The sequence below is a fragment of the Coregonus clupeaformis genome, chromosome 13 (genome assembly GCF_020615455.1).
Source record: "Coregonus clupeaformis isolate EN_2021a chromosome 13, ASM2061545v1, whole genome shotgun sequence".
In the NCBI taxonomy this organism is placed as follows: domain Eukaryota; kingdom Metazoa; phylum Chordata; class Actinopteri; order Salmoniformes; family Salmonidae; genus Coregonus; species Coregonus clupeaformis.
This window is the reverse complement of record NC_059204.1, coordinates 7227878-7252882: the sequence shown is the minus strand read 5'-3', so window position 1 is coordinate 7252882 and position 25005 is coordinate 7227878.

Here is a 25005-nt window from a genome sequence, read left to right as displayed (position 1 = left end):
CACACACAGACACACACACACAGACACACACACACAGACACACACACACAGACACACACACACACACAGCAAGAGAGAGAGAGAAACAAAGTGAAATCTACTGCTGTTCTCAGAATCAATGACCAGACCTCAGAGCTACTGTTTAACCTCTGATGGCTGTGTGTGTGTGTGTGTGTGTGTGTGTGTGTGTGTGTGTGTGTGTGTGTGTGTCAGGGTTTCCATTATGAAAATGAGGTGCCTGACATTTAAAATTTACCAGACATTTGAGAAATGTACCGGAACCATACAGAGCATTCGGAAAGTATTCAGACCCCTTCACTTTTTCCACATATTGTTACATTACAGCCTTATTCTAAAATTGATTAAATTAAATTGTTTTCCTCATCAATCTACACACAATACCCCATAATACACATTTATTAAAAATAAAAAACAGAAATACTTTATGTACATAAGTATTCAGACCCCTTGGTATGACACTTGAAATTGAGCTCAGGTGCATCCTGTTTCCATTGATTGGACATGACTTGGAAAAGCACACACCTGTCTAAATAAGGTCCCACAGTTGCCAGTGCGTCAGTTTGGAACCACCAAGACTCTTCCTAAGAGCTGGCCGCCCGGCCAAACTGAGAAATTCGGGGAGAAGGGCCTTGGTCAGGGAGGTGACCAAGAACCCGATGGTCACTCTGACATGACAGAGCTCCAGAGTTCCTCTGTGGAGATGGGAGAACTTTCCAGAAGGACAACCATCTCTGCAGCACTCCACCAATCAGGCCTTTATGGTAGAGTGGCCAGACGGAAGCCACTCCTCAGTAAAAGGCATATGAGAGGCCGCTTGGAGTTTACCAAAAGGCACCTAAAGGACTCTCAGACCATGAGAAACAAGATTCCCTCGTCTGATGAAACCAAGATTGAACTCTTTGGACTGTATGCCAAGCGTCACGTCTGGAGGAAACCTGGCACCATCCCTATGGTGAAGCATGGTGGTGGCAGCATCATGCTGTGGGGATGTTTTTCAGCGACAGGGACTGGGAGACTAGAGTCAGGATCTAGGGAAAGATGAACGGAGCAAAGTACAGAGAGATCCTTGATGAAAGGGTTCAAGTCCAGCCCGAGCCCGGACTTGAACCAGATCGAAGATGTCTGGAGAGACCGAAAAAAGCTGTGCAGCGATGCTCCCCATCCGACCTGACAGAGCTTGAGTGCATTCAGAAAGTATTCAGACCACTTCACTTTTACCACATTGCGATATGCCTGGCTGGGTCTCTACTTTTCACGGACAGTTGCAACTCAACCATCATCTATTTGTGGTGCACGCTGCCCACTTTCCTTCTGACTGTAGGCAATGCGATTTAAAACAATCCACAATATTTATTTTTAAGGCTAGGGGAAGCGAATGATCCTCTGTGGCCAAATCATGCTTTAGTAGGTTATTTTGAATGATATTATTGATTTAACTATAGAGAGGAGTAGGCTAATTAGGCTATATACACCAATTTGACAAAAGTATGCGGACAACTGCTCGTCAAACATCTCATTCCAAAATCATGGGCATTAATATGGAGTTGGTCCACCCTTTGCTGCAATAACAGCCTCCACTCTTTTGGGAAGGCTTTCCACTAGATGTTGGAACATTGCTGCAGGGACTTGCTTCCATTCAGCCACGAGCATTAGTGAAGTCGGGCACTGATGTTGGGAGATTAGGCCTGGCTCGCAGTCGGCGTTCCAATTCATCCCAAAGGTGTTCAATGGGGTTGAGGTCAGGGCTCTGTGCAGGCCAGTCAAGTTTGTCCACACCGATCCCAACAAACCATTTCTGTATGGACCTTGCTTTGTGCAGGGGGGCATTGTCATGCTGAAACAGGAAAGGGCCTTCCCCAAACTGTTGCCACAAAGTTGGAAGCACAGAATCGTGTAGAATGTCATTGTATGCTGTAGCATTAAGATTCCTCTTCACTGGAACTAAGGGGCCTAGCCCGAACCATGAAAACAGCCCCAGACCATTATTCCTCCTCCACCAAACTTTCCATTTGGCACTATGCATTCATGCAGGTAGCGTTCTCCTGGCATCCGCCAAACCCAGATTCATCCGTCGGACTGCCAGATGGTGAGGAGTGATTCATCACTCCAGAGAACGCTTTTCCACTTCTCCAGAGTCCAATGGCGGAGATTGCACGGCTGTGTGCTCGATTTTATACACCTGTCAGCAACGGGTGTGGCTGAAATAGCCAAATCCACTAATTTGAAGGGGTGTCCACATATATATATATATATATATATTTTGTGGTAATTTAATCAAGTTATTTAGGGAAAGCGTCAATCTACTATCCCCCATAGTAGAAAAGGATATGGTCGGATTTAGCCTAGGCTGAAACATGCCTCATTATATGTAGTAAAACGTTCAGGTTTCAAACAATTAAGTAGCTACAATGGGGAAAAAAAGTATTTAGTCAGCCACCAATTGGTCAAGTTCTCCCACTTAAAAAGATGAGAGAGGCCTGTAATTTTCATCATAGGTACACGTCAACTATGACAGACAAAATGAGAATTTTTTTTCCAGAAAATTTTATGAATTTATTTGCAAATTATGGTGGAAAATAAGTATTTGGTCAATAACAAAAGTTTCTCAATACTTTGTTATATACCCTTTGTTGGCAATGACACAGGTCAAACGTTTTCTGTAAGTCTTCACAAGGTTTTCACACACTGTTGCTGGTATTTTGGCCCATTCCTCCATGCAGATCTCCTCTAGAGCAGTGATGTTTTGGAGCTGTCGCTGGGCAACACGGACTTTCAACTCCCTCCAAAGATTTTCTATGGGGTTGAGATCTGGAGACTGGCTAGGCCACTCCAGGACCTTGAAATGCTTCTTACGAAGCCACTCCTTCGTTGCCCGGGCGGTGTGTTTGGGATCATTGTCATGCTGAAAGACCCAGCCACGTTTCATCTTCAATGCCCTTGCTGATGGAAGGAGGTTTTCACTCAAAATCTCACGATACATGGCCCCATTCATTCTTTCCTTTACACGGATCAGTCGTCCTGGTCCCTTTGCAGAAAAACAGCCCCAAAGCATGATGTTTCCACCCCCATGCTTCACAGTAGGTATGGTGTTCTTTGGATGCAACTCAGCATTCTTTGTCCTCCAAACACGACGAGTTTAGTTTTTACCAAAAAGTTATATTTTGGTTTCATCTGATCATATGACATTCTCCCAATCCTCTTCTGGATCATCCAAATGCACTCTAGCAATCTTCAGACGGGCCTGGACATGTACTGGCTTAAGCAGGTGGACACGTCTGGCACTGCAGGATTTGAGTCCCTGGCGGCATAGTGTGTTACTGATGGTAGGCTTTGTTACTTTGGTCCCAGCTCTCTGCAGGTCATTCACTAGGTCCCCCGTGTGGTTCTGGGATTTTTGCTCACCGTTCTTGTGATCATTTTGACCCCACGGGGTGAGATCTTGCGTGGAGCCCCAGATCGAGGGAGATTATCAGTGGTCTTGTATGTCTTCCATTTCCTAATAATTGCTCCCACAGTTGATTTCTTCAAACCAAGCTGCTTACCTATTGCAGATTCAGTCTTCCCAGCCTGGTGCATGTCTACAATGTTGTTTCTGGTGTCCTTTGACAGCTCTTTGGTCTTGGCCATAGTGGAGTTTGGAGTGTGACTGTTTGAGGTTGTGGACAGGTGTCTTTTATACTGATAACAAGTTCAAACAGGTGCCATTAATACAGGTAACGAGTGGAGGACAGAGGAGCCTCTTAAAGAAGAAGTTACAGGTCTGTGAGAGCCAGAAATCTTGCTTGTTTGTAGGTGACCAAATACTTATTTTCCACCATAATCTGCAAATAAATTCATTAAAAATCCTACAATGTGATTTTCTGGATTTTTTTTCTCAATTTGTCTGTCATAGTTGACGTGTACCTATGATGAAAATTACAGGCCTCTCTCATCTTTTTAAGTGGGAGAACTTGCACAATTGGTGGCTGACTAAATACTTTTTTTCCCCCACTGTATATGTTTTCAGAATGCATACTGCCTCCAGCTCATTGCAAAGTGGTGTGTGACGCGCTGAAGAAGCCTGCCTTCTGTTGTCTATGCATTTTAATGGCGAATGGGAAGCGCTTCAATTACCAGTTGAGAAATAATAATAGTAGTTATCATGGCCAAAAACTATTTTTAACACATGATTGCATTTGTTGTGCAATGATAGGGATTATACAAGCTCTGTCTGTCAGATGTTCCTCTCATAGGCTCTGTATGCTGTGATAAATAAGATACATAATGAATATTTATGTAACCTGGTTCAGTTTATCAACCAGCTAATTATTAGAATCGGCTGCGCTAGACTAGGGTTGGAGTGAAAACCTACAGGACGGTAGCGCTCCGGGAAAAGGGTCGGAAAGCCCTGCTATAGACCAATAAGCATGACCGGTCAACTGGTATTTCCATTAACGGATAAAAAAAAACATTACATCACAATGGGCATCTTTCCCTTCTCCTGTAGAAGTTGCCAATTTTATTTAATCAGCTTTTCTATTTTTTTTTTAAAGGCCAAAAGCCAGCTGTCGCCGCTAACAGTATCCCTGGTGTGTGTGTGTGTGTGTGTGTGTGTGTGTGTGTGTGTGTGTGTGTGTGTGTACCATATAAACCCTAGTTTAGCAACAGCCTATTGTTGATGTGACCACTTTGGTTGAGTTTAGATATTCATGTTTGCTCAGTGCAACATGTGTACCTGTTCTCTGTTGAACCAAATGACCTGCTCTGTGTAGACAAGGAATAAAAGGGTTGTGTTTGTTCTTTTCACTCTATATCTATGGTGAGTTTGAGCCCAGCACTGATTGCTAATGATTTAGGGAGGGAGGGAGGGACTGACAGGGGGTTGGGGAGAGTAGAGAAGGAGAGAGGTCGGAGAGATAGAAAAGAGGGTGAGAGGGAAATATATTTGGTATCTAAAAGAGAGAGAGGGTAAGGTGACATGGACATTCTAGAGTTCTAGACCTGGACATTCTAGAGTTCTAGACCTGGACATTGTGGAGTTCTAAACCTGGACATTCTAGAGTTCTAGACCTGGACATTCTAGAGTTCTAGACCTGGACATTCTGGAGTTCTAGACCTGGACATTCTAGAGTTCTAGACCTGGACATTCTAGAGTTCTAGACCTGGACATTCTAGAGTTCTAGACCTGGACATTCTAGAGTTCTAGACCTGGACATTCTAGAGTTCTAGACCTGGACATTGTGGAGTTCTAGACCTGGACATTGTGGAGTTCTAGACCTGGACATTGTGGAGTTCTAGACCTGGTTCTAAACACGGTAACAATGGCCACTGAGCAGGATGTCGTCTTCTCCTGTGAGTGGCAGTGTGACGGGGTCTTGTGCCTCCTGCCCTCTCTGCTGCTGCTCCTGTTCTCCCTGGCTCTCCGTTGGCCCCCGGTACAGCGAAGGGGCGAGACTGGGGGTGAGGGCTGCCGCCTGGTGTCTGTGGGTGGCACTGTGCTGGGTCCTGGAGCTCCCCATCTACCACCCTGAGACAGAGCCAGACTGGGGCAAGGAGAGGGGAGGAGTGCAGGAAGGCTGGAGCTTGGGCAAGGAGAGGGGAGGAACACAGGGACATGGATCACCCCCAGGCCTAACCACAGGACCTTCACCAGAGAAAGGCTGGGGTAGGGAGAGAGGACTGGGCCTTGGCTTGGGATCACATCCAGCCCCAGACCCATTCTCAACCCCAGGACCCACTCTAGCCTGTAAACCCACAGCCCTGGCCCGGTTCCTGCTCCAGTACTGTGGTTCCCTGGCCAGACCCAGACTGGCCCCGTGGCCCAGGGGGGACCCCCACCTCCAGACCCTCTCAAGCTTGGTATTGGGTGGCCTGACTGCAGGAGACCAGGGACTAGAGGAGGTCACCTTTACTCGGGAACACCTCCTACTGAAAGACGGGGGGATAGTGGCTCTGGACTGGGCTGTGGGGGTAAGGGGGGGAGAGGGGCGGAACGGGAGAGGGGGGAAAGAGCACCTTCCTGGGGGAAGGCATTGGGGTGCCACACCTCCACGCCTCCAATCCTCCTTCTCATCCCTCACTCCTGGGGAGGGGTGACGCCCCACCTGAGGGGTCTGTGTAGAATGGCGCTCCATCAGGGTTTCTACACCCTCGTGTTTCACCGTAGGGGCACGGGGGATGCCCTCTCACCACGCCACGGCTGACTGAGTTTGGAGACTCTGCTGACCTGGTGCAGGTAGGGTAGACAATAATATTATCATAATAATTGTATGGTTTATAATTGACCTAATAATGATATTGTATATAATGTTGAACATACGAATGCTGAATGGGAAACATGCATACAACATGGTCTCCATGCACACATTACCTCAGGTTACAGACCATCTAGGTAGGCCTAGGCCACTTAACTAGTCCTAGGCCATTTAACTAGTCCTAGGAACCATCCTAGTGAGACCATTTAACTAGTCCTAGGAACCATCCTAGTGAGACCATTTAACTAGTCCTAGGAACCCTCCTAGTGAGACCATTTAACTAGTCCTAGGAACCCTCCTAGTGAGACCATTTAACTAGTCCTAGGAACCCTCCTAGTGAGACCATTTAACTAGTCCTAGGAACCATCCTAGTGAGACCATTTAACTAGTCCTAGTGAGACCATTTAACTAGTCCTAGGAACCATCCTAGTGAGACCATTTAACTAGTCCTAGGAACCATCCTAGTGAGACCATTTAACTAGTCCTAGGAACCATCCTAGTGAGACCATTTAACTAGTCCTAGGAACCATCCTAGTGAGACCATTTAACTAGTCCTAGGAACCATCCTAGTGAGACCATTTAACTAGTCCTAGGAACCATCCTAGTGAGACTATTTAACTAGTCCTAGGAACCCTCCTAGTGAGACCATTTAACTAGTCCTAGGAACCATATAAATAGTCCTAGGAACTCTCCTAGTGAGTGTAGTAATATCAGTAGGCTAGCTAGTTTTGTAACGATATTAAAAACGACCCTTTGACCCCCGTGTCCTCCAGGCGGTAGCGTATGTGCGTAGCCGGCACCCGTCCTCCGCTGGTAGCGGTGAGCGAGGGTTCTGGGTCGGGCCTGCTGCTGTCCCTACTTGGGAGAGTGTGGCTCCTCCTCTTACCTGACGGCTGCAGCCTGCGTCTCACCTGTCCTGCAGGGCCAGCTGTGGTTTGACACGCCCCTGCCGCCACTCTACCGCTGGGGGGCGCTGGTCCACCGCAAACTGCAGCTCAGCAGGTAGGAGAGTGATGATGATGATCATTATGATTCAAAGCAAGGTATGTTATAGCACAGACTACTGTTACACCAGACTGTGTACCTTTTAGAAGTCATTTTCCCCTGCATTTGCGGAGATCACCTTCATGATAAACGTTGTCGGCTCAACTGTAAATTACCTTGAGAAGTCCATTATAGTGCGCTACCCCAACATGCCTTGCATTGAATCCCGGCCATAGTCATGATGGGGTTGGTAAGCTGAGCTAAAGCTTCAGAGACATGATTATGTTCTGACTCCTTCTCCCTCCCCAAAACTTTCCCTCCCCAGGTATGCCAGTGCCCTTAGTGGGGTGTTAGACGTGGACAGGGCTCTCCACTGTTCTTCCCTCAGAGACTTTGAAGAGACCCTGTTCTGCTCCGCACTGCGACCCAACATCCCCCACCACCCAACCAGTCACACACCGACCCCAGCGACCAGAACCGCCAGTGGGACACCAACCACCAAACCAGGGGCTGCTGTACCCCCACTGAACACCCCCATCTGACGGGACCCCACAACCCCAAACTGGAGGCCATTTCCAGGTCCAAAACCATCTCCCCCACCCTTGCCTCCAATCCCAGGGTTCCAACCAACAGAGCAGGGGCCACAGCACCCAACCAACACCCAACAGGACCCTTCCCGCCTGGGGCCTACACACACATCCCTGGAGCTCCAGCCTCCACCTCTGGAGCCAGACCAGGTGCCACAGGGGCCACTGCTCCCCCACCCTCCCTTAGGGGAGCTGGGGTAGCAGGGGTAGGTGGGGTGGCAGCCTGGGTGCTGGGGGAGCGGGGAGAGGTTACTGGGAGAGGAACGAACCACTGAGGGACGCAGACGAGGTGGCGGTTCCTGTGCTCTGCCTCTGTAGCCGTGACGACCCCTCCTGCCGCCCCCCTCCACCCTGCCCCTCGCCCTCTTCCAGAACAACCCTTACTTCCTGCTGGCGCTGACGGAGAGGGGCGGGCACTGCGGGTTCGGACTGGAGGAGGGAGTACAGGGGGAGGGAGACGGTGGAGGTAACTGGAGTCACGTGGCTGTGTTGGAGTACTTCAGGGTGGTGGCTGAGTTTCTGAAGGGGGAGGAGAGGAAGGGGACGAGGTCGGGGGGTGTCGGGGGGTACGGGCAGGGGCAGAGAGGCAGTACCAGTACCATGCTACCCCCCCGGAGGAGGAGGGAGACCATGATGAGGAGAGAGAGACCCAGCACTCGGTCACACACACAGGAACACCTCAATGATGAAGGAGGAGGAGGAGGAGGGGAGGGACAGTTTACCTGGCAGAGGTCCTACACACGCTGAGAAAGGAGGAGAGGAGGATAAGAGAAAAGGAGGAGGATGAAGGGAGTACAGGGAAGAATAAAAAATAACAATTAGCTAATCATTTAAGATGGGATTCAATCCGATCAGAGGTAGATCCACGTAATAGCAAGCTTGACATTTTAAAAGGTAATTTCCGATTGAGCTAACATAAGCAGCGTTTACCTCCGCGAATGCGGGAACGTTGCCTTTAAAATATGCATAGCCGACAAAGCGTGATCTAATTTAATCCTCTCACCCCCTAGATAGGGCTGTGGTTTGGACCACAGGAGGTTGGTGACACCTTAATTGGGGAGGACGGGTTCGTGCTAATGGCTGGAGTGGAATGAGTGTAATGGTATCAAATACATCAAACACATGGTTTCCAGGTGTGTGATACCATTCCATGGAAACACATGGTTTCCATGGTTCCCAGGTGTGTGATGCCATTCCATTTACTCCGTTCCAGTCATTATTATGAGCCGTCCTCCCCTCAGCAGCCTCCACTGGTTTGGACACTTTTCTGCAATGGACACATTTGGTGGTCAACCAAATTTGAAAGAGTGAATCTGAATGTCCATTCATCTCCAAATCTTGCGCGTGTTGCAGTGTTGGCCAGCTACTTGGTTTAAATGTCCATTAACTCCTGAAGAGAACAGTCTGTTTATTGAAGGGGTTATTGAGTGTCTCCTCATTAGTCAGTATTACTCAGAACAGGAGATGTGGGATGCGTCCCAAATAGCATTCTATTCCCTATATAGTGCACTACTTTTGACCAAGGTGCACTATATAGAGAATATGGTGCAATTTGGGATGCAGACGTGATCTCCGGTCACAGCAGGAGGGTCGTGAGGAACATAATCACTTCCGGGACCCAGCCTACCAAAACAATTGATCTATCTGTGATCTAACGGGAACTCATAAGGAAACAGATGAGACTGGGAATGATTCTAGCATAGACATAGAATGGGTAGTACAACTTATCGTTCTCTTAAATCTAGAACAGACACGGCACTTCATTGTTTATAAGAAAGAAAATGTAATTCTGACAGAAGCATCATCCAGTCACCACAGAGAGCGTCTTTAAATGGCGATGTCCGTTCTGTGGTTGGGTATTTCTGTAAAGAGAACAATGTAAATATATTAAAGCTACAGTACAATAGAATTACTTGAGCCAGGTTTGCTTGATATTTGTGTTTATGCTATATTGTATCAGATGTTATCTGGTAGTTCTCTGTCTAAAGTACGTCTAGGCTGAATCACAGGTGAGAAGGTAAAAAAAACTAAACGCCAGGTAGAATCCAAAACACTGGCATCGTACTGGCATTTTACTGGTATCATACTGGCATCATACCGGCATTCCACTGGCATCACACAGGCATCGTACTGGCATTTTACTGGTATCATACTGGCATCATACCGGAATTAAACTGGCATCACACAGGCATCGTACTGGCATTTTACTGGTATCATACCTGCATTACACTGGCATCGCACTGGCATTTTACTGGTATCAGACTGGCATCATACCGGCATTACACTGGCATCGCACTGGCATTTTACTGGTATCATACTGGCATCATACGGCATTACACTGGCATCGCACTGGCATTTTACTGGTATCATACTGGCATCATACCGGCATTACACTGGCATCGCACTGGCATTTTACTGGTATCATACTGGCATCATACCGGCATTACACTGGAATCCCACTGGAATCCCACTGGCCGCCTTTTTTTGTTTTCGTATGTCTGCTAAACAAACAGCCTGATGACCAGAGTCCTCCTGTCTGACTGATGTGTTTACAGACAAGAAGAGCAGCACCAAATACATCAGCCATTACACGTGTTTCAAGGACACTCGTGGTATACGCCGTCCAACGAAATGCTACTTCTGGTTCCTTCTGGACAATAATAAATAACAATACGATAAGAAAGAGAAGTATACGAACATAAAGTAAATGTCCCTGTAGAATACAATAAACATTTTAGCATAAGAACAATATTTACACACGTATCAGAGAAATGGCATATTATATATTATTATTATATTAAAGGGGGTTTGGGGGGCAAGTGTTTAAATTGTGCAGTATTAGCAATAGTAAATAAGAGTCTGGTAGCAGTAATCGTGTAGCCTGAATGTATATTGTGTTTGTGTGTTTTGTGTGTGTGTGTGTGTGTTTGGTTTCACTATCCTAGTGGGCACCAGAAGTCCTCACAAGGATGGTAAAACAAGGAAAATTCGGACAAGTGGGGACCTCCTCCCTATAGGTTGACTCATCGTTGTCAGGCCTACAACCGTGGTGTCGTGCAAAGCCACACAGTACAGCAGAGGGCTGAGGACACACCCCTGGGGAGTCAGTGTGGAGGAGGTGTTGTTGCCAAGCCTGTTCACAGCGTGTGTTGTGGTCGGCCCGTCAGGACGTCCAGGATCCAGTTGCAGAGGGGTGGTGTCCAGACCCAGGGTTTCTGAGCTTGGTGATGAGCTTGGAGGGAACAATAGTGTTGAATGTCGAACTGTAGTCAATGAACCGCATTCTCAGATATGTGTTCCTCTTATCCAGATGTGTTACAGCCGTGGGAATAGCGATGGATCCTGTTGCAGCGGTAGACAGATTGGAGCGGGTCCAGTGTGTCTGGCATGCTGGCCTTGATGTGGGCCATGACCAGCCTCTCCAAGCACTTCATGAAGACAGGGGTGAGTGCGACTGGGCGATAGTCATTTTGGCATGTCACCTTGTTTTTTTGGGGTCACTGGGACGACGAAGATCTCCTTGAAGGAAGTGGGGACTACAGCCTGGGTCAGGGACAGGTGGAAGATGTCAGAGAAGACGCACCCCCCCCACCCCCCACCCCCACCCCCCAGCTGGTCAGCGCACATTCTGAGGACGCGGCCAGGGATGCCGTCTGGGCCAACGGCTTTGTAAGTATTCACTCTTTTGAGAGTTTTCCTCACATCAGCCTCGAAGAGCGACAGCACCTGGTCGTCTGGAGCAGCGAGGACCTTTTCTGGATGGCTCGGTATTGTCTGCCTCGAAGCGAGCATAGAATGTGTTAAGCTCAAATTTCATCACTCTGAGTCAAACAAAATAAATATAAAAATGTATCTGTTATAGCTCCATGTGCTTACATATATTGAGTCTTCGCAGTGTTTGGAACATACAGTCATGGCCAAAATTGTTGGCACCCCTGAAATTTTTCCAGAAAATGAAGTATTTCTCACAGAAAAGTATTGAAATTACACATGTTTTGCTATGCACATGTTTATTTCCTTTGTGTGTATTGGAATAACACAAAAAAACAGGAAAAAAGCAAATTTGACATAATTTCACACAAAACTCCAAAAAATGGGCCGGACAAAGTTATTGGCACCCTTTCAAAATTGTGGATAAATAAGTTTGTTCCAAGCATGTGATGCTCCTTTAAACTCACCTGGGGCAAGTAACAGGTGTGGGCAATCTAAAAATCACACCTGAAAGCAGATAAAAAGGAGAGAAGTTGACTCAGTCTTTGCATTGTGTTTGTGTGTGTGCCACACTAAGCATGGAGAACAGAAAGAGGAAAAGAGAACTGTCTGAGGACTTGAGAACCAAAATTGTGGAAAAATATCAACAATCTCAAGGTTACAAGTCCATCTCCAGAGATCTAGATGTTCCTTTGTCCACAGTGCGTAACATGATCAAGAAGTTTGCAACCCATGGCACTGTAGCTAATCTCCCTGGACGTGGACGGAAGAGAAAAAATTGATGAAAGGTTGCAACGCAGGATAGTCCGGATGGTGGATAAGCAGCCCCAAACAAGTTCCAAAGAAATTCAAGCTGTCCTGCAGGCTCAGGGTGCATCAGTGTCAGCGCGAACTATACGTCGAAATTTGAATGAAATGAAACGCTATGGCAGGAGACCCAGGAGGACCCCACTGCTGACACAGAGACATAAAAAAGCAAGACTACAGTTTGCCAAAATGTACATGAGTAAGCCAAATTCCTTCTGGGAGAACGTCTTATGGACAGATGAGACCAAGATAGAGCTTTTTGGTAAAGCACATCGTTCTACTGTTTACCGAAAATGTAATGAAGCCTTCAAAGAAAAGAACACAGTACCTACAGTCAAATATGGTGGAGGTTCAAATATGTTTTGGGGTTGTTTTGCTGCCTCTGGCACTGGGTGCCTTGACTGTGTGCAAGGCATCATGAAATCTGAGGATTACCAAAGGATTTTGGGTCGCAATGTAGGGCCCAGTGTCAGAAAGCTGGGTTTGCGTCCCGAGATCATGGGTCTTCCAGCAGGACAATGACCCCAAACATACTTCAAAAAGCACCCAGAAATGGATGGCAACAAAGCGCTGGAGAGTTCTGAAGTGGCCAGCAATGAGTCCAGATCTTAATCCCATTGAACACCTGTGGAGAGATCTTAAAATTGCTGTTGGGAAAAGGCACCCATCCAATATGAGAGACCTGGAGCAGTTTGCAAAAGAAGAGTGGTCCAAAATTCCGGGTGAGAGGTGTAAGAAGCTTATTGATGGTTATAGGAAGCGACTGATTTCAGTTATTTTTTCCAAAGGGTGTGCAACTAAATATTAAGTTAAGGGTGCCAATCATTTTGTCCGGCCCATTTTTTGAGTTTTGTGTGAAATTATGTCAAATTTGCTTTTTTCCTGTTTTTTTTGTGTTATTCCAATACACACAAAGGAAATAAACATGTGCATAGCAAAACATGTGTAATTTCAATACTTTTCTGTGAGAAATACTTCATTTTCTGGAAAAATTTCAGGGGTGCCAACAATTTTGGCCATGACTGTATGTACCAAGTTTCGTTACAATACAAATATCCGTGACCGATTTATATGTATTTATTTGACAGACCACACCCACGTGAATGTTTATTGGTCAGATGTGGACATGTTTGTTTGATAGTACTAGTCTGGATTATAATGTGTTTACAGACCTTTGTCCATAGAAACCATATATCAAGTTTTGCAAAGATTGGTAATTCAGTGCCAGAGAAGTAGCGTTTTAAGTGTATTTCACAAAATTCTAAATGGCGGAAAATCTATCAAGTTGGACTTTATTGGTTCTTACGGTAAATGTGTTCCTTGTGAGGAGAGGGACCTATGGACTGACCGTTCTGATTGGTCCCAGAAACCGATGGGTTGGTCTACAGCCGGCCTACATGACGACGTTATCAAGTTTGATACTCTGATTGGTTAGATTTGTTAGAGACAATCCAATCACTGATGAATTTGTTTTGTACAACGCCAATTATTTTGAAGTTACAGAAACGACTTCTAGGATGGCAGAATCAGAATGAATGTATATAGCGATCAATAGAACATCAGAATTAAATTCAGGGTGAGTCGGCAAGTAGGCTGGCTCTGGTCCAACCCATCGGTTTCTGGGACCAATCAGAACGTTCATAATGTGTTCGCGTTCTAGAAATCAAGGGGAGGGAGGCGAATCCAGAATCATCGTGGAGATGAAACCTCAGTTTGCCCAGAGCAATGTGAATGGGTAAGCTAGGCAAAGAATTGACCCCAACCCTGATGGCATCTGTATTCCACCACTAGATGGTAGCACAAAATAGGATATCTAACCATTACAGGCGACTGTCTTTGCAGGGTGTTCAAAGATCTATGGTCTTTAATTTGACAGAGATCTGATAAATGGCCATTCAACAAGCATATCAATTTTTGCTAACATATAGATACTATTATTCTTTACCGTTCAAAAGTTTGGGGTCACTTAGAAAAGTCCTTGTTTTCGAAAGAAAAGCAATTTTTTTGTCCATTTAAAAGAACATCAAATTGATCAGAAATACAGTGTAGACATTGTTAATGTTGTAATTGGCTATTGTAGCTGGAAACGGCTGATTTTTAATGGAATATCTACATAGGTGAACAGAGGCCCATTATCAGTAACCATCAGTCCTGTGTTCCAATGGCATGTTGTTTGCTAATCCAAGTTTATCATCTTAAAAGGCTAATTGATCATTAGAAAACCCTTTTGCAATTATGTTAGCACAGCTGAAAACTGTTGTGCTGACTAAAGAAGCAATAAAAGTGGCGTTCTTGAGACTAGTTAATGTAAATGTATCTGGAGCATCAGCAATTGTGGGTTCGATTACAGGCTCAAAATGGCCAGAAACAAAGAACTTTTTTCTGAAACTCGTCAGTATTCTTGTTCTGAGAAATGAATGCTATTCCATGCGAGAAATTGCCAAGAAACTGAAGATCTCGTACAACGCTGTGTACTACTCCCTTCACAGAACAGCGCAAACTGGCTCTAACCAGAATAGAAAGAGTGGGGAGGCCCCGGTGCACAACTGAGCAAGAGTACAAATACTTTAGTGTCTAGTTTGAGAAACAGACGCCTCACAGGTCCTCAACTGGCAGCATCATTAAATAGTACCCGCAAAACACCGTGAAGAGGCGACTCCGGGATGCTGACCTAGGCAGAGTTGCAAAGAAAAAGCCATATCTCAGACTGGCCAATAAAAAGAAAAGATTAAGATGGGCAAAATAACACAGACACTGGACAGAGGAAGATTGGAAAAAAGTGTTATGGACAGACGAATCAAAGTTTGAGGTGTTCGGATCACAAAGAAGAACATTTGTGAGACGCAGACCAAATGAAAAGATGCTGGGGGAGTGCTTGATGCCATCTGTCAAGCATGGTGGAGGCAATGTGATGGTCTGGGGGTGCTTTGGTGGTGGTAAAGTGGGAGATTTGTACAGGGTAAAAGGGATCTTGAAGAAGGAAGGCTATCACTCAATTTTGCAACGCCATGCCATACCCTGTGGACGGCGCTTGATTGGAGCCAATTTCCTCCTACAACAGGACAATGACCCAAAGCACAGCTCCAAACTATGCAAGAACTATTTAGGGAAGAAGCAGTCAGCTGGTATTCTGTCAATAATGGAGTGGCCAGCACAGTCACTGGATCTCAACCCTATTGAGCTGTTGTGGGTGCAGCTTGACCGTATGGTACGTAAGAAGTGCCCATCAAGCCAATCAAACTTGTGGGAGGTGCTTCAGGAAGCATGGGGTGAAATCTCTTCAGATTACCTCAACAAATTGACAACTAGAATGCCAAAGGTCTGCAAGGCTGTAATTGCTGCAAATTGAGGATTATTTGACGAAAGCAAAGTTTGAAGGACACAATTATTATTTCAATTAAAAATCATTATTTCTAACCTTGTCAATGACTACATTTCCTATTCATTTGCTATATTTCCTATTCTAACTAATTTCATGTATGTTTTCATGGAAAACAAGGACATTTCTAAGTGACCCCAAACTTTTGAACAGTAGTGTGTGTGTGTGTGTGTGTATATATATATATATATATATATATATATACACACAACTCCAATAATGTAACTAGTACAACCAAAAGAGTTGCAGCACTAATGCCGGGTGTACACTACACAACTGTCTAAATCCTAACATCGCTGACCATCTCACATTAAACGACCGTTTTTCCTGTAGGTTTTTTTTGTCTTGCCAACGTAGTGGTGCTGCGAACGCTAAACGATCTGGCACAGAAGGGGTGTCACACACTGCAAGATTCTACACTTGGTCTTGCGAAAACAATGATGTTATGATGTGATTAGATTGTTACCGTAGTTATAACTAGCTGTGGCTCAAACAGAGGTGGAAAAAAGTACTCAATTGTCATACTTGAGTAAAAGTACAAAGTAAATGCTATACATCAAATTCCTTATATTAAGCAAACCAGACGGCATGATTTCCTTCTCTTTTTTTGACAGCCAGGGGCACACTCCAACATTCAGACATCATTTACAAACAAAGCATTTGTGCTTAGGTGGTCCTCTGTAGCTCAACTGGTAGAGCACGGCGCTTGTAACGCCAAGGTAGTGGGTTCGATCCCCAGGACCACCCATACACAAAAATGTATGACTGCAAGTCGCTTTGGATAAAAGCGTCTGCTAAATGGCATATTATTATAGTGAGTCTTTCAGATCAGAGGCAGTAGGGATGACCAGGGACTTTCTCTTGATAAGTGCGTGAATTTGACCATTTTCCTGTACTACTAAGCGTTCAAATTGTAACGAGTCCTTTTGGGTGTCAGGGAAAATGTATGGAGTAAAAAGTACATAATTTTCTTTAGGAATGTAGTGAAGTAAAAGTAGTCAAAAATATAAACACCCCATAAAACGACTTAAGTAGTCCTTTAAAGAGTTTTTACTTAAGTACTTGACAAGACTGGGCTCAAAGCAGCCTCATTACATTTTCAGTCAGACATTCATGCTTGCCATACAGAGTTGAAATATCTAGTTTGTGAACTTCTGAGCTGTAACGATGACACTTTGGCTTTGATTAAAGGCAAGTACAAACGCTCCAGCTCGAGTCTACACATTCTGGGTGATGCGAAAAACGTCATCTCACTGGCTTCTTCTTTGGCGAGCTCTCATTGGCTATTCCTCTTTTGTTTGTTGATATTTGTTTGTTAATAAAAAATTAAAATAAAATAAATATATAAAAAGAAGTCTTCAATAACTTTTAAATCGTCAAACAAAATAAAAAATAAAAGCTCCCATTGGCTATTGCTGATCACCGTTCTCAAAACGTGTTGTTGCACATCTCACACTACAAGAGCATTGCAGATTTTGTACCGATAAAATCAAACATGTTTGAAAATATCGGGACGTCTGGGACTCAAAGACTGGATCAGTAGCCGTGAGATTGCGGTCTGTGACCCGCGCACATTAAACGAGCGTCGGTGACGGCCGCGCGGCCTGTTTAACGACATGGGGATTTTGTCTCCGATCTCAAAAACGTGTCTGGGACAGCTAAATTGGGTCTAAAATCATCGTGTAGCCAAGTGTACACCTGGTTTAAACTGACTCATACCACGAGACGCACTCTCCAATACTAGAATCTGACATCATAATCTACAGTAGGCCTACAGTAAAATGTGAAATAATGTATCTAAATTACATAAGATTATAAATGTTTTATTTCATTGGTTTATGTGCTTCAGTCTATAAACAGTTCATCAAAAGGGGACCATCTCGAGCTCCCAGAAGTTTTGTTGGTGTGTAAAACCCATAAATTAAGTAAGCTTTATGCGACATCTTTTTGAGTGAAATGCATGTTGTCAATGACGTAAACATTCCATTGTGTGGTGTTTGGATGTGACGAATCTCTTGTGCAAAGATTCTACATGCAAACCGAGAGAATCTGTCAGGCCTGAATGGGATTGTAGGATAAGGAGCAGCAGTAGTTCCGTGTTTGGTTTTTCAGTCACTGGTTATATTGATAAATCACGATTTTGCAGGTGTTAGAATCTTTCCAATTTCGGAAGGGGACGGGACATTCGGCAGGTAATTTACAAAGAGAGAGGGTGGAGCGCCTAGTTCCGTTTCCGCTCCTTGTTCTAGCGTTTCTTGATCTCTTCTAACATGTATGGACCCAGAATGTAATCGTTGCAACTGACCAATTACGTGAGACTTTAATTGGAGATTAGGATGTGACCTTTCAAAAAGGCACTAGGGGGTGGGGGGAGAAAAAAGTGAATAGCTTGGCTTTATCATGTGTACAAAAACGAGATGTGACATTTGCAGTAGATCATGTTAATTGTTTTAGAGCTTGTGTTTGTAACATACTGCACAGTATTAACATGTAGGCCTACAGGACATTTGACCTCATAGTACAGATGATGTTCGGGGTAAAACAGAAAAACATATTTGAGTAAAGGGAAAGGGGTATACCTAGTCAGTTGCACAACAGAACGCATTCAACCGAAATGTGTCTTCCGCATTTAGCCCAACCCCTCTGAATCAGAGAGGTGCGGGGGGGGCTGCCTTAATCGACGTCATCGGCGCCAGGGGAACAGTTGTTGTTGGGGGTTAACTGCTTTGCTCAAGGGCAGAAAGGCAGATTTCTCCACATTGCCGGCTCGGGGATTTGAACCAGCAACCTTTCGGTTACTGGCCCAACGCTCTTAACAATAAGCTTAAACAAAACCTGGACATGACCAGAGTCCTCCTGTCTGTCTGTCTGTCTGTCTGATGTGTTTACAGAGAATAAGAGCACAAATACATCAGCCATTACAAACCCTAAAGGCTAAAGGATCAATACAGGACAGTCGGCTGTCTGTGTCCAAATGGCATCCTATTTCCTAGTGCTGTCTGTACCCAAATGGCATCCTATTTCCTAGTGCTGGCTGTGTCCAAATAGCATCCTATTTCCTAGTGCTGTCTGTGTCCAAATGGCATCCTATTTCCTAGTGCTGTCTGTACCCAAATGGCATCCTATTTCCTAGTGCATTGCTTTTGGCCAGGGCTTATAGGACATTGGGCTTTGTACGTTTTGCTGTGGCTGCCTGGAGTTGGCTGTCTGTAATATTCGGAATACATCGTGAAAAACTCAAATGTTTACTCAGCAGTGGCATGGGGTGGTCTAGCGGTCTAAAACGGTATCGGTAAAATCAGAAAATATCTTACATACAGTATGTAAAAACTTTTCTTTTTTTTTACGCACCCTTTGAGCTCCATGCAGATTTACTACATCTAACTAGTGGTTTCAGATTTACTACATTCGTAACTAGCGGTTTCAGATTTACTACATTCGTAACTAGCGGTTTCAGATTTACTACATTCGTAACTAGCGGTTTCAGATTTACTACATTCGTAACTAGCGGTTTCAGATTTACTACATTCGTAACTAGCGGTTTCAGATTTACTACATTCGTAACTAGCGGTTTCAGATTTACTACATTCGTAACTAGCGGTTTCAGATTTACTACATTCGTAACTAGCGGTTTCAGATTTACTACATTCGTAACTAGCGGTTTCAGATTTCCTACATTCGTAACTAGCGGTTTCAGATTTACTACATTCGTAACTAGCGGTTTCAGATTTACTATATCCAACTAGCAGCTTCTGATTTACTACATCTGTAACTAGCGGTTTCAGATTGATTACATTCGTACAAGGCTGGCGTTATGGGCGGGCCTTAGGGAGCCTGGCCCGCCCTACCGTTCATCCTTGCCCGTCCAAATAAAATATTGAAATACTGATAATTTATTTGATCGTGACGCGCACCGACAGAAGGACGCATCAATCTCAGATAAAGCATCCAAGCGAGCGAAACAGCGCCTCTCTGTCGCCGTATGTGTAGACCATGTATCTGATGCTTTCTGGCCCAAAAGAGTACGGCATGTCATGCTATTTCTGGCCAGACAGCATCAGATACATGGGCTACATATAGTAAGACAGAGGGGCGCTGTTTCGCTCACTCATTCTCCGGTGTTTCAGCAGAGAAGAAGAGGCAAAGCGAGAGGGCTCACTCTCACAAAATCTGTCCAGAATAAGCCCAATGCGTTTCTATGGGCATAATATGCAGACATAAGCTTGTCGCCTGTCTTCCCGTCTTTGGGACAACGACTCCCATTGTTAGGGCGGAGACATGAGCATCTCGCCATTATATACAGATCTCTTGTTTCAGCCTCCTGCAATCCGGAAGGAAAGTTGGCTGGTGCACAGTGCTCTGTTTGGATGCTGTGTTCCCTTAAAGTAAATTGATGTTTTGCCCAAATTGTATAATTACTCCCGTCTAAATAAAAAACATTTAAAATACTTCAGCAGAGAGTATGACTTAGCCACAGAGGATAATTTGCTTCTTTAAAATTAATTATTGCTGTGGATTGTTTCAAATCACAAGTGTGTAGTCCATTGCAGCGCGTGTTGCAATGTGTCTAGCTGATTGAGTTGCGGCTGTCAGTGAAAAGCATCTAAAATATGTTAAGATAATGTGTCTTGAGTATATAATTAAAAATGTTGCAACAAAAAGAAGGGAGGGGTGTGTGGCGAAGATATGGCTTGTCTCTCTCCAGAATGCACTCCGCTGTCTCCCGCCAATTATTTCGCATTCATTGTTTCATTCTGTGAATTGTTTGCCCTTTCTTTTTTGATTAATTCCCCAATACAATTAATGTATGTAAATACATTACATACGTCACCAGTAGTAGGCCTAGTAAATGTACCGTTAATCCCCCGTAATTTGATTGCATTAATATCTGCTAATGCATGTAATAATTAGTCATTTACCTGGCCTGCTGAGTGCAAATGTAGGAAAGTCCACATTTGGCAATGTCTGATTTCTGATTGTCTTAACCCACCACATCCACCACACAGGAGGTCCCCTGAATAAAAACTTGCTAGCCAGGATATCAAAGGCCCGTCCAAACTGATTTGTTCTCGCGCAAGGCCCTGCATCCATAACTAGCGGTTTCCATATTAGCAGGGAGGGGTTTTGCGCGCGCATCGCCCTCGTGCGGCAACGTTTGCAAACACAGAAAGGGGCCTATATAGAATGAAATGCCATTTCAACAGCGCAAGGTGCCGTACCCGACCAAACAACGTGACTTGACATAGAAAAACTCCTGGTCATGTTGTTCGGTTATACATCTTCATTGAGTAAAGCTAGAAGGATTTGTATTCTTTCCACAAATCATCTACTGTCATTGTCTTGCAGAGTTTTTGAATAAGCAGTATGCACGCGCACACACATACTCACACTGAACCCCCCCAACTACACTCCGACAGGACTCAGAAGTACTAAAATTACTTTATTACAGTAGATTCTTTGTCCAGTAGCCCTCTTCCAACAAAGACAGTGATTACAAAACATTACATTTGTCCCCTAAAACTGTTTCTCGACTTCTTTTATACATTTTAAAATCACTTTATTTTTCAGTAATGTATAGGTTTTCTTTTATGTAATCTTTCAGACATGTATTTTTTTTGCACAATCTATACAGTTTAATACAGGTTACGTGGGAATGGGTACTGTAACTCAACCTGGAGAGGAATACTGATCAAACAGACCATACAGAGATGTCATCCCACCTCCCAAAGGACCAACCAATCAGAGTGGATCTCTTATTTTAATCTGACCATTCAAAGTAGATCTCATCAGAATATGGCCAATCGAAATTAGATCAATCAATTTAGATTTGAAAAAAAATACATTTCTCTCAATAAGAGAAATAAAAACACCAACAGAAAATAAAAAAGCCTTAAAAGGGAGGGGGGTGAAGGTGGAGGAGTACAGCACATCCTCCTCAGTTTGGGGAGAGACCGGAAGGTTCTTTTCAGAAAGGATGAGTGTGAAAGAGAGAAGATAGATAATTGTTCACTGGTCAGTGAAGAGTCTGAACTGGTGGAGACAATGGAACTCAATAGAATTCAACGGAACTCAATGGTCTTCATTGGAACTCAATGGGCTCCAACAGAACTCAATGGTCTCCAATGGAACTCAATGTGCTCCAACGGAACTCAATGGGCTCCAACGGAACTCAATGGTCTCCAATGGAACTCAATAGAATTCAACGGAACTCAATGGTCTTCAATGGAACTCAATGGGCTCCAACGGAACTCAATGGGCTCCAACGGAACTCAATGGTCTCCAATGGAACTCAATAGAATTCAACGGAACTCAATGGTCTCCAATGGAACTCAATGGGCTCCAACGGAACTCAATAGAACCCAATGGAACTGCCCCAGAACCAAACCTTCTTGTGTGTGTGTACAAGGTATGTTGTTGACTATGTTAAAAAAAAAAAAAATGTTTTGTTTAATACCATCGTTCGAGACCCTATCAGTTATCACAGTGGTTTGTGACTTTACAATACAAGCAGTTAATTTGTCTCGACTTTTATTTGTTTTTCTTTGTTTTAAATAATTGTTTTATTCTAAATGTACAATATTAACACATTTTATCCTATACATTCCACATGAAATCGACGTTAAATCGACTATATATATATATATTATATTTATATATGCTTATTTCGCCACACCTCCCCCACCTTTATATATCTGCTCTTCACTTCTCACATCAACCTTTATATCTATACACTTTATTTTATACATAAATATTCTCCTATACGTTCCTTCCAGGGGGTAGGTGGGTCTGTCTGTTTGAGGAGGGGATCGGAGGGTGGTCCGGTGGGGAGGAAGTGGTAGGGGGGCGGTAACGACGGGGTGATCTTGAGCTGGGGGGGGGTGCAGGAGCTTCACCACCCACCCACCCAAAAGGACATTCAGCAGTCATAAACCAACAGCTATACTGTAATGTACTATACTATTCTACAGTATACTTACACCCAATCTTACACCATTTTATAACTTCCTCACTCTCCTTTCAACATTCTGTAAACCCCTCACTGCAAGTTCTCTTCCTGTTCCGTAATCCCAAAATCCTTACTTCCACCGATCTTCCTTAATCACTCTTTAACTTGGCCTTAACCTCCTTTACCAGTTCTATACACCCACCCTCTCGTATCACTCTGTTCATAAACACCAGCAGCTCCATAGGTGGGGGGGGGGGCATGGGGGAGGGAACTGTTGAGGGGTGGAGGTAAAAGGAAACAGAGAGGGGGGAAAGGTAAGAGTGGGTGAGAGAGATGGTGAAAAAGGTAAGAGTGGGTGAGTGAGAGATGGTGAAAAGGTAAGAGTGGGTGAGTGAGAGATATGGTGAATTTGGATCATTGTGCATGTGGACATTAAAGAAGTATAGGTATGTGCTAGTATCCCTGTAAAGTCACATGATCGTGGCAAAGTGCTGTTGTCATAGGATCAAAATGTCCGCCCAGACCAGAGACTGACAGGGACGTGGACCTATGAGAGCATCGCATCACTCAGACTGACCATCCTATTGGCTATAACTGACACACAGGAGGCTGTGGAAAACTAACTGTGAACCCTGAGAAGCCTTTTGGCCTTTTGGCTTACATCTACATAGATAGAGGGCCAAATGTTAGTGCTGGGTTGGAACAAAAGTCTGCACCCCCTGCATTGGCAACTTCTGGCCAACATGGATATGATAGAGAAGGATCTCTCACTGGAGGCCTCTTCTCTTTGGCATCTCTACCTGAGGAGTGGGCTTCCAGTTTAGGACAAACATAGAACTCAATAACTCCCTTGACCACAGTCTAAGTATGCATCTAACATTTAACATTTTAGTCATTTAGCAGACGCTCTTATCCAGAGCGACTTACAGTTAAGTGAGTGCATACATTTTCATACTGGCCCCCTGTGGGAAACAAACCCACAACCCTGGCGTTGCAAGCGCCATGCTCTACCAACTGAGCTACAGGGGAGCAAATTAAGCTTATATGGATGGTCAATACTGACTAAATGAATGACATGGATAATGGCCTCTCCCCAGACTCATCTCAAATGGCACCCTATTCATTCCCCATGTAGCGCACTACCTTTGACCAAGGGCCCTGGTCAAAAGTAGTGCACTATGTAGGGAATAGGGTGCCATTTGAGACACATCCATATAGTAAAACTACTCCCTGTTAAACACACATTCTGATTGACTGACAATCCTTCTACAACGTTCCTCTTGCTATGTCTTTCTGTGTCGCATTCAAAACAAACCTGTTTCAGGAATGGACATAAGTCGATCTGAGTATTCATGTTTTTCTATTTTTTATTTGACTTCGAATAAAATCCCAAATGTGTTTGATCTAACTGTTGGCACTGTAGTAGATATTCAGCCTCAAAACAAGTAGTGACCCGGGAAGTATCTGTGGTCGTCCATCAGTGGGTCACTCTCTAAGTCTTCTCCTGCTGCCATTATTATAAGCATCATGACATGTGTGACTGCATTATACTCTGTCAATGACAACTTCCTGAAGGACTGCATTAGACTCTATCAATGACAACTTCCTGAAGGACTGCATTAGACTCTGTCAATGACAACTTCCTGAAGGACTGCATTAGACTATATCAATGACAACTTCCTGAAGGACTGCATTATACTCTGTCAATGACAACTTCCTGAAGGACTGCATTATACTCTATCAATGACAACTTCCTGAAGGACTGCATTATACTCTGTCAATGACAACTTCCTGAAGGACTGCATTAGACTCTATCAATGACAACTTCCTGAAGGACTGCATTATACTCTGTCAATGACAACTTCCTGAAGGACTGCATTAGACTCTGTCAATGACAACTTCCTGAAGGACTGCATTATACTCTGTCAATGACAACTTCCTGAAGGACTGCATTATACTCTGTCAATGACAACTTCCTGAAGGACTGCATTATACTCTGTCAATGACAACTTCCTGAAGGACTGCATTATACTCTGTCAATGACAACTTCCTGAAGGACTGCATTAGACCATCTCTAGTAAAGGACTAGTAAAGGTCTTGTTTAAAGTGTGTGTGTGGGTCTATGGCAAACAACCTGACATGAGGAGACTGGCGTAGTTTAACATTATTAGACTATGGCACATCTACATTCTGACATGGCTGGGTTACTGTATTCTAACATGGCTGGGTTACTGTATTCTAACATGGCTGGGTTACTGTATTCTAACATGGCTGGGTTACTGTATTCTAACATGGCTGGGTTACTGTATTCTAACATGGCTGGGTTACTGTATTCTA